The sequence below is a fragment of the Barbus barbus genome (genome assembly GCF_936440315.1).
Source record: "Barbus barbus genome assembly, chromosome: 49".
NCBI lineage: Eukaryota > Metazoa > Chordata > Actinopteri > Cypriniformes > Cyprinidae > Barbus > Barbus barbus.
This window is the reverse complement of record NC_136727.1, coordinates 3,274,027-3,289,336: the sequence shown is the minus strand read 5'-3', so window position 1 is coordinate 3,289,336 and position 15,310 is coordinate 3,274,027.

Here is a 15,310-nt window from a genome sequence, read left to right as displayed (position 1 = left end):
GTTTCCCTGCCTCTGTGTCAGGTCTCAATCGCCATTCAGTGTTTATTCTGTGGCTCCAGCGATTCCTGAGTTTGAAGAAAAGTCTTTCATTATTTAAGAAGTTCCTCGTTTCCCTTCTCCTGAGTGTGTCGTGACAGGAGTCAGTATAATTTTTGTTTTGTTTTTTGGGAAAGAAATTATAGAAATTAATAATTTTATTTAGCAAGGATGCTTTAAATTGATCAAAAATGACATTTATAATGTTACAAAAGATTTCGATTTCAGATCAATGCTGTTCTTCTGAACTTTCTATTCATCAAAGAAACCTGAAAATATTATACTCAGCTGTTTTCAACAACATAATTATAATAAATGTATTTTGAGCAGCAAATCAGAATTATTGAATGATTTCTGAAGGATCATGTGACACTAAAGACTGGAGTAATGATGCTGAAAATTCAGCTTTGATCACAAGAATAACATTTTAAAATATATTCAAATAGAAAACAGATATTTTAAATAGTAAAAATATTTTACAATATTACTGTTTTGCTATATTTTGGATCAAATAAATGCAGGCTTGGTGAACAGAAGAGACTGCTTTAAAAAAATAATTAATCTTACTGTTCAAAAACTTTTGACTGGTAGTGTATACCATACTGTATATATATATATATATATATATAAATAAAATGGTGATGGGCCGCCTGGACCAAAAAATGCAAGGACCGATTTTTTGTCTCAGCCCTGTCAACCAATCATCATAGAGACGTAAATTACGTGATATTAGTTTAAACGTCTCCTGCTCATTTGATAATGTACAAAGTACTTATGATGAGTAACGTTAGCGATATTGAATATTTAATCACCAACAGATTTACCAAGTTGTCATTCAAACAAAAACACCTAAGCTGGATATAGGCTTCAGCAGTCGGCTTACTTGAATGGCACAACAGGCAGCTCTCTTTTAATTCGTTTTTAAGAAGGGATGGAGGTTTGCTTCAAGTGATAGGCCAGGTAAGTGAAATTATATTATCTTGCCGTATGTTTGTCGTTTTCTTTGCGTTTTCTGACTAAAAGCAACCAAAAAGCCATATTAAAGTGGTTAAGCAAATAATAATAATAATAATATTTGGCAGGGATCCCCAGACCAATACAATTAGTGTGCCTCCTCTATTTAAAAACCCACGAGCCACCACCGAGTGTTTCCACTTTTGTGTGCCATATGCATCAGACGTTCAGACAACGGTCTGTGGGCGTGACATCTGTGGCTGAGACCACGTGTCACACACACCTCCAGATATATCACACTATATAACTCTGTAGTCCAGCAATGCTGCTCCATTCATCCAAAGTAGCCTACTGAAGCACGTTTGAGAGGAAACATGGGGACACAAATATTTTTTGTTGGTTTGTTTGCAGTTTCTGCATTTCTTTGGCACGGTAGGACATTTATTTGTTTATTTCTAATGATTTATTAAAACATATTATCAGAAAAACATATTTAACAACATATTTAACAAACCCCAAAAAATATATAACCTATAGGTTACGAGTAAAATAAATCATGTGTAAATTCACATCTCAGTTCATGTGTTAAATTAACAATAACTGAAAGAACATGTTGACAATAACTTTGATTAAATCTTTATCAGAGTATTCAGAAATCAGAATATTGAAGAATATTAAATACAGAAGGCTAAAAATAAATTAACAAGAGGAACATTTTAAATGGTAAACATGTTAAACGTTTTTCTGTCTATGCTCTCTAAACATTTTAAAGCTTTATATTCTGCCTATATATTTTTTTTCCTCTCATCCTTTCTTCACTCCACAGATTGCACTTCACTCCAACTTCATGCTTCGACTTCCTTTCTATTCTCTCTTTCCTTTCTTCCATCTCTGACTTGAATTCCTGACTGCAGTCTTATTTCTGTTTTCTAAAAAATAAATTATACGTCAACTATAAAATAACCATGAATGTCATATTTAATGAATTTGGGTATACTTACGTACTTAAGCGCACACGCAAAGATGAGCTGAAAGCCATTTGATTGTATTCTAGTGAAAACGAAAGAATTGCAATGCTCAGGTAAACCGCTATAGAGCTGGTTCCGCTATAGAGTTAGAACCAGAATCAGCTTTATTCGCCAAGTGTGCGCAAACACACGAGGAATTTGTTGTGGTTTTTAAGAAGCTCTTGGTACATACACGCATTCATACATATAGCTATACATACATATCTGACATGAGAACAGAAACATTTAAATAAGACTTAACAATAATAATGTATGAATCTGGAACAGAAGATTTATGTACAGATTTGTGCGTTATTTTCTCTATATATACAGTTGTATAGAAAATATACATAATATTTACATAGTACTTGAGAGAGAGACAATAATTAAAGATGGAGAATGAATTACAAAACACAGGTAATAACCATGGCCGTAGTCATGCTTTGAAAATTAGTGAGGTCCGGGGGGGTGTGTGTGTGTGTATAATATATATATATATTATAATAACAAATAAATACAACTCATTATAAACACTTTAAAAGAGACAGATGTAGATATTTGTGAAAGATGTTTTCTCTGTTTTGGAGGAATGATCATTTTTAAATCATACCCTATTTATTGCATCAACATTTGTTAATACTGTACTATAGTTAGGGGTGGATAATTTCATCAGTTGTTCATTATTCATGCTGCAACAATATATCACCGTTATAGTTTTTATTAATAACCATTGCTATATAATAGCAGGGTTCGAACCCGCCTTTGCCGAACTTTTTTCCCCCCTTTTCAAATCTCAAATCACATCGTAAAATCATTTATTGTCAGTAAAAATTAAAGAAATAACCAAAAAGTTGAAAATAAAGTATCGGGTATAGGTGTCGGGAGGGCTTTATTGTACCAATAAGGTGGCATCCATTTAATAATTTGAATTAAAATTATTAAATTTACACTCAATATGCGCTAGTAGCTATTTAAAGGTGTGTCTACATGGAAGTTTATATGTATGCGGGAGTGTTTTATGGATGTGTATGCGCGCGCATCGAGTTTATATGTATGTGCGAATGTTTATAGGTGTGTCTGCATGGAAGTTTATATGTATGCGCGTGTATTTATAGGTGTGTCTGCATGGAAGTTTATATGTATGCGCGAGTGTTTTATGGATGGTTATGCGCGCGCATCCAGTTTATATGTATGTGCGAATGTTTATAGGTGTGTCTGCATGGAAGTTTATATGTATGCGCGAGTAGATATTTATAGGTGTGTCTGCATGGAAGTTTATATGTATGCGCAAGTGTTTTATGGATGTGTATGCGCGCGCATCGAGTTTATATGTATGTGCGAATGTTTATAGGCGTGTCTTCATGGAAGTTTATATGTATGCGCGAGTATTTATAGGTGTGTCTGCATGGAAGTTTATATGTATGCTCGAGTACCTATTTATAGGTGTGTCTGCATGGAAGTTTATATGTATGCGCGAGTGTTTTATGGATGTGTATGCGCGCGCATCGAGTTTATATGTATGTGCGAATGTTTATTGGTGGGTCTGCATGGAAGTTTATTTGTATGCGCGAGTGTTTTATGGATGTGTATGCGAGCGCATCGAGTTTATATGTATGTGCGAATGTTTATAGGTGTGTCTGCATGGAAGTTTATATGTATGCGCGAGTATTTATAGGTGTGTCTGCATTAGGGTGACCACCTGGCAATAGATCTGTTGCGGGACAGTAGATGTGATTTTGCGGGACAATGCGGGACACGTGTGAGACAGATACATTTACTACTGTTATGTTATTTAAATACTGATTTACATTACATCCGTTGTCTTGTGTGCCGATTTATGTTTCTGCCGATGGATGCCCATTGCCCACACTCCAAGTTGCGCTTCTGGCAACATTAAATCCAGGAGAGAGTATAAGTTTTGAGCTTGCACACGTAGCCCTAATGTCTGATCGAGAGAGAGCGCGCATCTGTTTTGTGTGAGAGTGAAGAGAATCCTGCAAACAGAGACATTTGTTGCATTCTCGCATTACAAGAATGCGCTCTGGACACTTTTCATTAAAATAACGCCATAGAAACCGCCTCAAATGAACTATTAAAATGAGAAGAAAGTCGTGTCTGAAAGCTGCAACCGTTTTTTTTTTTTTTTTTTCAATGAAAGGAGAATATCGTGTTTTTCTGTGTGCGCTCCACCATTTCCGTCGGTGGTGCTCGAGCCCTTGATGAGGTCCGCACATCCTTTGTGCCGTCCACGCAGTCGTCATCTGCGGAAAACTCCCTGTCTATGACTGTGTGGGTTGGTTATTTTCTTAGCTAGAACATGAGGACTGCGCAAATGGGGTTTTAAATGCCAGTCAGTTTTTAATGTATTTCTTATTTTGGTATTTCAGTTTCTGGGATGAAAAAAAAAAACATACAGAATACATAATTGAAATGCGGGACGCACCTTACCTCTTGCAGGAAGCGGTACAAAGCTCCCAATTTCGGGACGGTCCCGCAAAATGCGGGACGGGTGGTCACCCTAGTCTGCATGGAAGTTTATATGTATGCGCGAGTGTTTTATGGATGTGTATGCGCGCGCATCGAGTTTATATGTATGTGCGAATATTTATAGGTGTGTCTGCATGGAAGTTTATATGGATGCGCGAGTGTTTTATGGATGTGTATGCGCGCGCATCGAGTTTATATGTATGTGCGAATGTTTATAGGTGTGTCTGCATGGAAGTTTATATGTATGCGCGAGTAGCTATTTATAGGTGTGTCTGCATGGAAGTATATATGTATGCGCGAGTGTTTTATGGATGTGTATGCGCGCGCATGGAGTTTATATGTATGTGCGAATGTGCGAGTAGCTATTTATAGGTGTGTCTGCATGGAAGTTTATATGTATGCGCGAGTAGCTATTTATAGGTGTGTCTGCATGGAAGTTTATATGTATGCGCGAGTAGCTATTTATAGGTGTGTCTGCATGGAAGTTTATATGTATGCGCGAGTGTTTTATGGATGTGTATGCGCGCGCATCGAGTTTATATGTATGTGCGAATGTTTATAGGTGTGTCTGCATGGAAGTTTATATGTATGCGCGAGTATTTATAGGTGTGTCTGCATGGAAGTTTATTTGTATGCGCGAGTGTTTTATGGATGTGTATGCGCGGGCATCGAGTTTATATGTATGTGCGAATGTTTATAGGTGTGTCTGCATGGAAGTTTATATGTATGCGCGACTAGCTATTTATAGGTGTGTCTGCATTAGGGTGACCACCTGGCAATAGATCTGTTGCGGGACAGTAGATGTGATTTTGCGGGACAATGCGGGACACGTGTGAGACAGATACATTTACTACTGTTATGTTATTTAAATACTGATTTACATTACATCCATTGTCTTGTGTGCCGATTTATGTTTCTGCCGATGGATGCCCATTGCCCACACTCCAAGTTGCGCTTCTGGCAACATTAAATCCAGGAGAGAGTATAAGTTTTGAGCTTGCACACGTAGCCCTAATGTCTGATCGAGAGAGAGCGCGCATCTGTTTTGTGTGAGAGTGAAGAGAATCCTGCAAACAGAGACATTTGTTGCATTCTCGCATTACAAGAATGCGCTCTGGACACTTTTCATTAAAATAACGCCATAGAAACCGCCTCAAATGAACTATTAAAATGAGAAGAAAGTCGTGTCTGAAAGCTGCAACCGTTTTTTTTTTTTTCAATGAAAGGAGAATATCGTGTTTTTCCGTGTGCGCTCCACCATTTCCGTCGGTGGTGCTCGAGCCCTTGATGAGGTCCGCACATCCTTTGTGCCGTCCACGCAGTCGTCATCTGAGGAAAACTCCCTGTCTACGACTGTGTGGGTTGGTTATTTTCTTAGCTAGAACATGAGGACTGCGCAAATGGGGTTTTAAATGCCAGTCAGTTTTTAATGTATTTCTTATTTTGGTATTTCAGTTTCTGGGATGAAAAAAAAAAACATACAGAATACATAATTGAAATGCGGGACGCACCTTACCTCTTGCAGGAAGCGGTACAAAGCTCCCAATTTCGGGACGGTCCCGCAAAATGCGGGACGGGTGGTCACCCTAGTCTGCATGGAAGTTTATATGTATGCGCGAGTGTTTTATGGATGTGTATGCGCGCGCATCGAGTTTATATGTATGTGCGAATGTTTATAGGTGTGTCTGCATGGAAGTTTATATGTATGCGCGAGTAGCTATTTATAGGTGTGTCTGCATGGAAGTTTATATGTTTGCGCGAGTGTTTTATGGATGTGTATGCGCGCGCATCGAGTTTATATGTATGTGCGAATGTTTATAGGTGTGTCTGCATGGAAGTTTATATGTATGCGCGAGTATTTATAGGTGTGTCTGCATGGAAGTTTATTTGTATGCGCGAGTGTTTTATGGATGTGTATGCGCGCGCATCGAGTTTATATGTATGTGTGAATGTTTATAGGTGTGTCTGCATGGAAGTTTATATGTATGCGCGTGTATTTATAGGTGTGTCTGCATGGAAGTTTATTTGTATGCGCGAGTGTTTTATGGATGTGTATGCGCGTGCATCGAGTTTATATGTATGTGCGAATGTTTATAGGTGTGTCTGCATGGAAGTTTATATGTATGCGCGAGTAGCTATTTATACGTGTGTCTGCATGGAAGTTTATATGTATGCGCGAGTAGCTATTTATAGGTGTGTCTGCATGGAAGTTTATATGTATGCGCGAGTGTTTTATGGATGTGTATGCGCGCGCATCGAGTTTATATGTATGTGCGAATGTTTATAGGTGTGTCTGCATGGAGGTTTATATGTATGCGCGTGTATTTATAGGTGTGTCTGCATGGAAGTTTATTTGTATGCGCGAGTGTTTTATGGATGTGTATGCGCGTGCATCGAGTTTATATGTATGTGCGAATGTTTATAGGTGTGTCTGCATGGAAGTTTATATGTATGCGCGAGTAGCTATTTATAGGTGTGTCTGCATGGAAGTTTATATGTATGCGCGAGTGTTTTATGGATGTGTATGCGCGCGCATCGAGTTTATATGTATGTGCGAATGTTTATAGGTGTGTCTGCATGGAAGTTTATATGTATGCGCGAGTGTTTTATGGATGTGTATGCGCGCGCATCGAGTTTATATGTATGTGCGAATGTTTATAGGTGTGTCTGCATGGAGGTTTATTTGTATGCGCGAGTATTTATAGGTGTGTCTGCATGGAAGTTTATATGTATGCGCGAGTAGCTATTTATAGGTGTGTCTGCATGGAAGTTTATATGTATGCGCGAGTATTTATAGGTGTGTCTGCATTAGGGTGACCACCTGGCAATAGATCTGTTGCGGGACAGTAGATGTGATTTTGCGGGACAATGCGGGACACGTGTGAGACAGATACATTTACTACTGTTATGTTATTTAAATACTGATTTACATTACATCCGTTGTCTTGTGTGCCGATTTATGTTTCTGCCGATGGATGCCCATTGCCCACACTCCAAGTTGCGCTTCTGGCAACATTAAATCCAGGAGAAAGTATAAGTTTTGAGCTTGCACACGTAGCCCTAATGTCTGATCGAGAGAGAGCGCGCATCTGTTTTGTGTGAGAGTGAAGAGAATCCTGCAAACAGAGACATTTGTTGCATTCTCGCATTACAAGAATGCGCTCTGGACACTTTTCATTAAAATAACGCCATAGAAACCGCCTCAAATGAACTATTAAAATGAGAAGAAAGTCGTGTCTGAAAGCTGCAACCGTTTTTTTTTTTTTTCAATGAAAGGAGAATATCGTGTTTTTCCGTGTGCGCTCCACCATTTCCGTCGGTGGTGCTCGAGCCCTTGATGAGGTCCGCACATCCTTTGTGCCGTCCACGCAGTCGTCATCTGCGGAAAACTCCCTGTCTACGACTGTGTGGGTTGGTTATTTTCTTAGCTAGAACATGAGGACTGCGCAAATGGGGTTTTAAATGCCAGTCAGTTTTTAATGTATTTCTTATTTTGGTATTTCAGTTTCTGGGATGAAAAAAAAAAACATACAGAATACATAATTGAAATGCGGGACGCACCTTACCTCTTGCAGGAAGCGGTACAAAGCTCCCAATTTCGGGACGGTCCCGCAAAATGCGGGACGGGTGGTCACCCTAGTCTGCATGGAAGTTTATATGTATGCGCGAGTGTTTTATAGATGTGTATGCGCGCGCATCGAGTTTATATGTATGTGTGAATGTTTATAGGTGTGTCTGCATGGAAGTTTATATGTATGCGCGAGTAGCTATTTATAGGTATGTCTGCATGGAAGTTTATATGTATGCGCGAGTAGCTATTTATAGGTGTGTCTGCATGGAAGTTTATATGTATGCGTGAGTGTTTTATGGATGTGTATGCGCGCGCATCGAGTTTATATGTATGCGCGAGTAGCTATTTATAGGTGTGTCTGCATGGAAGTTTATATGTATGCGCGAGTAGCTATTTATAGGTGTGTCTGCATGGAAGTTTATTTGTATGCGGGAGTGTTTTATGGATGTGTATGCGCGCGCATCGAGTTTATATGTATGTGTGAATGTTTATAGGTGTGTCTGCATGGAAGTTTATATGTATGCGCCAGTAGCTATTTATAGGTGTGTCTGCATGGAAGTTTATATGTATGCGCGAGTAGCTATTTATAGGTGTGTATGCATGGAAGTTTATATGTAAGCGCGAGTAGCTATTTATAGGTGTGTCTGCATGGAAGTTTATATGTATGCGCGAGTGTTTTATGGATGTGTATGCGCGCGCATCGAGTTTATATGTATGTGCGAATGTTTATGGGTGTGTCTGCATGGAAGTTTATATGTATGCGCGAGTATTTATAGGTGTGTCTGCATGGAAGTTTATTTGTATGTGCGAGTGTTTTATGGATGTGTATGCGCGCGCATCGAGTTTATATGTATGTGCAAATGTTTATAGGTGTGTCTGCATGGAAGTTTATATGTATGCGCGAGTAGCTATTTATAGGTGTGTCTGCATGGAAGTTTATATGTATGCGCGAGTATTTATAGGTGTGTCTGCATGGAAGTTTATTTGTATGCGGGAGTGTTTTATGGATGTGTATGCGCGCGCATCGAGTTTATATGTATGTGCGAATGTTTATAGGTGTGTCTGCATGGAAGTTTATATGTATGCGCGAGTATTTATAGGTGTGTCTGCATGGAAGTTTATTTGTATGCGCGAGTGTTTTATGGATGTGTATGCGCGCGCATCGAGTTTATATGTATGTGTGAATGTTTATAGGTGTGTCTGAATGGAAGTTTATATGTATGCGCGAGTAGCTATTTATAGGTGTGTCTGCATGGAAGTTTATATGTATGCGCGAGTAGCTATTTATAGGTGTGTCTGCATGGAAGTTTATATGTATGCGCGAGTAGCTATTTATAGGTGTGTCTGCATGGAAGTTTATATGTATGCGCGAGTAGCTATTTATAGGTGTGTCTGCATGGAAGTTTATATGTATGCGCGAGTATTTATAGGTGTGTCTGCATGGAAGTTTATTTGTATGTGCGAGTGTTTTATGGATGTGTATGCGCGCGCATCGAGTTTATATGTATGTGCGAATGTTTATAGGTGTGTCTGCATGGAAGTTTATATGTATGCGCGAGTATTTATAGGTGTGTCTGCATTAGGGTGACCACCTGGCAATAGATCTGTTGCAGGACAGTAGATGTGATTTTGCGGGACAATGCGGGACACGTGTGAGACAGATACATTTACTACTGTTATGTTATTTAAATACTGATTTACATTACATCCGTTGTCTTGTGTGCCGATTTATGTTTCTGCCGATGGATGCCCATTGCCCACACTCCAAGTTGCGCTTCTGGCAACATTAAATCCAGGAGAGAGTATAAGTTTTGAGCTTGCACACGTAGCCCTAATGTCTGATCGAGAGAGAGCGCGCATCTGTTTTGTGTGAGAGTGAAGAGAATCCTGCAAACAGAGACATTTGTTGCATTCTCGCATTACAAGAATGCGCTCTGGACACTTTTCATTAAAATAACGCCATAGAAACCGCCTCAAATGAACTATTAAAATGAGAAGAAAGTCGTGTCTGAAAGCTGCAACCGTTTTTTTTTTTTTTCAATGAAAGGAGAATATCGTGTTTTTCTGTGTGCGCTCCACCATTTCCGTCGGTGGTGCTCGAGCCCTTGATGAGGTCCGCACATCCTTTGTGCCGTCCACGCAGTTGTCATCTGCGGAAAACTCCCTGTCTACGACTGTGTGGGTTGGTTATTTTCTTAGCTAGAACACGAGGACTGCGCAAATGGGGTTTTAAATGCCAGTCAGTTTTTAATGTATTTCTTATTTTGGTATTTCAGTTTCTGGGATGAAAAAAAAAACATACAGAATACATAATTGAAATGCGGGACGCACCTTACCTCTTGCAGGAAGCGGTACAAAGCTCCCAATTTCGGGACGGTCCCGCAAAATGCGGGACGGGTGGTCACCCTAGTCTGCATGGAAGTTTATATGTATGCGCGAGTAGCTATTTATAGGTGTGTCTGCATGGAAGTTTATATGTATGCGCGAGTAGCTATTTATAGGTGTGTCTGCATGGAAGTTTATATGTATGCGCGAGTGTTTTATGGATGTGTATGTGCGCGCATCGAGTTTATATGTATGTGCGAATGTTTATAGGTGTGTCTGCATGGAATTTTATATGTATGCACGAGTGTTTTATGGATGTGTATGCGCGCGCATCGAGTTTATATGTATGTGCGAATGTTTATAGGTGTGTCTGCATGGAATTTTATATGTATGCACGAGTGTTTTATGGATGTGTATGCGCGCGCATCGAGTTTATATGTATGTGCGAATGTTTATAGGTGTGTCTGCATGGAAGTTTATATGTATGCGCGAGTAGCTATTTATAGGTGTGTCTGCATGGAAGTTTATTTGTATGCGCGAGTGTTTTATGGATGTGTATGCGCGCGCATCGAGTTTATATGTATGTGCGAATGTTTATAGGTGTGTCTGCATGGAATTTTATATGTATGCACGAGTGTTTTATGGATGTGTATGCGCGCGCATCGAGTTTATATGTATGTGCGAATGTTTATAGGTGTGTCTGCATGGAAGTTTATATGTATGCGCGAGTAGCTATTTATAGGTGTGTCTGCATGGAAGTTTATTTGTATGCGCGAGTGTTTTATGGATGTGTATGCGCGCGCATCGAGTTTATATGTATGTGCGAATGTGCAAGTAGCTATTTATAGGTGTGTCTGCATGGAAGTTTATATACGTTATTATTGCATACTGTTTTATAATGTAATACAATACTGAAGTGCAGATAATTGCCACTATTTTGCGAGTAGTATAAATTAGTATAAATAGCAGAAAATCTTGTTAGTTTAACATAGTGTAAATGTAAGGTATTTGCACTTAGTGTAAATAGCATATCGCTAAAAATACTGCTATTTTCACTTCGTGTAGATAAAATCCATTGCTATTTGAATTTAAGAAAAAATGAGCGCAATTTCAACTGAGGGGGGCCTTTAATCAGACCGTGCCCAGGGCACTGGTGAGTCATAATCCGTCCCTGGGGACCCTGCTGCCGAGACTGAGAGCAGCTCGATGGTGTTTAGTGTCCCGCAGCAGCAGGTGCACAAGTGACTTCAGCGCAGCGGAATAGTTCAAATGCACGCAATAGGCTAAAGCTTGCTGCAAAACCCCATAACCATGAATGTGTCTGCGGGAAATAGTAAGGAGATATTTGAATTATTTACTAATAAACTAATGTTTTCTGAGTCCTTGTAGCAAGGATGAAGTTGCTGATCCTGACTTGCTGTCGCCTTTAGAGAGAAATGCATCTTTACTGATTATGATTTAAGATTATAATAAAGAGTTTTTGTTTTCATTTTTTTTTATTTCGTTAAGTGATCATTTAAAGCTTTCTATAGATATATTTATCATGTCTGTGAGGCATGTATTCGCTCAGCTCCTGTTCAAGACGGCAGAAAGCGCTTCATCTTTTTCTTTGTTTTATAAAAGAACTACCTTTTGTTGGTATTGTGAGTGCACACAAATACAAGTAGACCCTTTACAGGTCCGAATGATGTATTACTCTTAACTTTATCAAAAAAAAAAAAAAATGATGGCGTAGGCTATAATTTGTTTCCACTGAAAAAATGCAAGTGTTTGCTGGTGCCTCCATGTCCTGCAGAGCGCGCTTTAGCTTCCCCTCTCCGCACAAACATAGATATAGCGCACATTATTATTATTATAGCACAGTTTTAACATTTAAACATTGTTATATGCTTGAACTGTTTTAGTATATCTATAGATTTTATTTTAGGCACGTCGTGATGATATGAGAAGGCTAAATTGATCAAACTATGATCAGCTCATACTGCTGGCCGCTTGGTCGTTACTTTAAAAAACAAAAACTTATAGGCTATTTAACAAACAAAAATGCTCCAAACGTTTTTCTAAATTAACTTAATAAAAAAAAAGCGAAATATAATCATTTTGCCATTACACACAAAACTGAACTATTTTAATAGGCGAAACTACGGAAGTTCTAAGCGGCCATGCATTATTATAATTTTTCTGTCTTGTTTTCTCGTGATCACGACATAACGAGTTGTTTTGTGGCTATCTGGACATAACGAAAGTTGTTGATCTCAACCTAAAAACCGTTTTCTCACGACGTAACTGTAGCTATCCTGAGAAAATCAGGGTCGCTATATTGTCCTCAACGATAAAGTAGCAGACCCGACAGCCTCCTTCTCAAGTGTGAACACTTATGTGTAAGTCGTCAATCACTGACAGACACAGAGCTAAAATGTCCGAGTATGAATATGCATGACAAGTATTCTATCATGGATCAATGTAGTCGGTCACACACACAACACCTTCAATATTTGGGATGGTACTTATACCATATTTTTATTATTTCAGTTTGAGTGAGTCCCTGATCAAAGTAAAAGCGAATACGATCATCCATGATGCTGTGACGATGCTGCTTCCATAGCATTTTCTCATGCCGAATACACAGAGAAAATTAAGTCGTGATCACGAGAAAACAAGACAGAAAAATTATAATAATGCATGGCCGCTTAGAACTTCCGTAGATTAGCATGCTCAGGTGTGTTTGATTAGAGTTAGAGCTAAACTGCAGGAAAGTGGATCTCGCGAGCCAGATTTGAGTATCCCTGATTCAGAGAGAAAGGCTTAGTTCACACTGCAGGCTAAAGTGGCCCAAATCCGACTTTTTTGCCCAAATGTGACCCATATCTGATTTTCTTACGACAGTCTGAACAGCACAAATCCGATTTCATTTGTGGTCCGAAATCGGATTGCAATGTGACACGTCGCATTTCATGCGATTTTTACATCACTGAAATGCGACAGACGTCACAATTCTGCGCTGGAGGAGGCGGGAAGATTAAAATCACAATGGCAGACAATAATATCACTTCGTTATTTAGGCTCGGGTTGCACATTAACTTAAAAATTGCTAAACACACGCTAACAAGAGCAGCATCCATTTTTATTTCCACAAACACAGTGCGCTGCGTGTGACGTCACGTCTTCTGCGCATGCGGGTCACTTCAGGGCCGTATACGGTTCACACATGAGACTGATGACAGTCGTATGTATACATACATTGACAATGTGAACAACAGCGCAAAAAAAACGGATTTCAGCAAAAAATCTGATATGAGCATTAAGACCTGCAGTGTGAACTAAGTATCCCTTTTATTTAAAAAAACATGAAAGTGTAAACCCAGTAAGCACAGTAGGCTACAATCAAACTTAAACGGCCCACTTTACCTGAATTTACCCTAGAGCTCCCTGCTCAAAACAGAGGTCTAGTGAAGATCCAGAACAAAGAACATCAAGACAACTAACACACTTTTTTTACATATCAGTTTGTTCCAAGTGATCATTTTACAAATCATCCCCCCTTCTGGCAATGGAAACATAAAATAAAATTGTTGATACAAGAGAATGACAAATGATTTTGGAAAGAAGAGAGAGAGCACATGAAGGGGAAAGAAAATAAACTTGACCTATGAGTCATGCACTGTCATCAAGGATAACAGATAAAGAAATATCTGGCAGTAAACACACTCACGTGATTACAGATTAGATGTAAGGATGAACTCGTGAAGTACGATTTAGCAAAATTTGTACGAGTGAGTGCAGATATACTTACGATAAAAGTGATTCATTTATCATACAGATTATAAGTGGAGTTATGAGTGCTTAAACACTAACTAGACTGACTGCTCATTTAGAGTTATTTCACTGCATGATTCAGTCTAATAAAATGCATTTAGAATGCTGCCAAAATTCATGATATGGGGGCAGAAAATGTATATCATTTCATAGTTAATCAGTATCAAATCACAAATGTGATATTTATTTTAGCCTATACAACAGTTCAATAACCTCGGTTTAACAGTGCTCTTCAATAGTATAGGACCGACACAGACTGCAGGGTGAGTGCAGACTGTTGAATGAATGTGTGAATTGATGTTTTATGCTGATTGTTTGATCTGTAGAGAAACATTTTTACAGCACTTTCCTGTTGTATTTTGTATATTTTTGTCCCACTTTCCCCAGACATTTATAATTATCTGTTCTTTTCTAGGTGTGTCTGGTGCTGGTTCAGATGGAGTCTCAGTGTCAGTGATGGAGGGAGATTCAGTCACTCTAAACACTGATGTTAAAATAAACCAACAAGAAAAGGTTCATTGGTATTTTAATGGCATTCGCATCGCTTACATTAATAGAGATCTCAGTGATATCTGTACAGATGTTCAGTGTAATAAAGGCACTGAGAGATTCAGAAAAAGACTGAAGCTGGATCATCAGACTGGATCTTTGACCATCATGAACTCCACAATCACAGACTCTGGGGAATATAAACTAGAGATCATTAAAGGAAGTGAGAATGAAACAATCTTCAATGTTAACGTCATTGGTGAGTCATTATGTTTAATAGCAGGATATTTATGTTTAAATCACATCATTGTATTTATTATACCAGTGACATTCAGATCTGCGTTTCTCTTTAACTGCATCATTCAACAGAACAGAATTACTTCTATATGAACAAAATACATATCCATAACATCCTTGATATTTAGCAATTTTGCAGTTAATTTTGTTTCTCCTGAATTTCTCAGGAAATTAATATGCATAGTTATTTTTAGTTATTTTTCACCCCCAAAAGATCCTCCAGCAGCTGTTGGTTTGTGTTTCAGGTGTTTCTGCTACAGAACAAGATGAAATATGTGTGAAGGAGGGAGAAAATGTTACTTTAGATCCTGGTGTTATAAAAAAACCA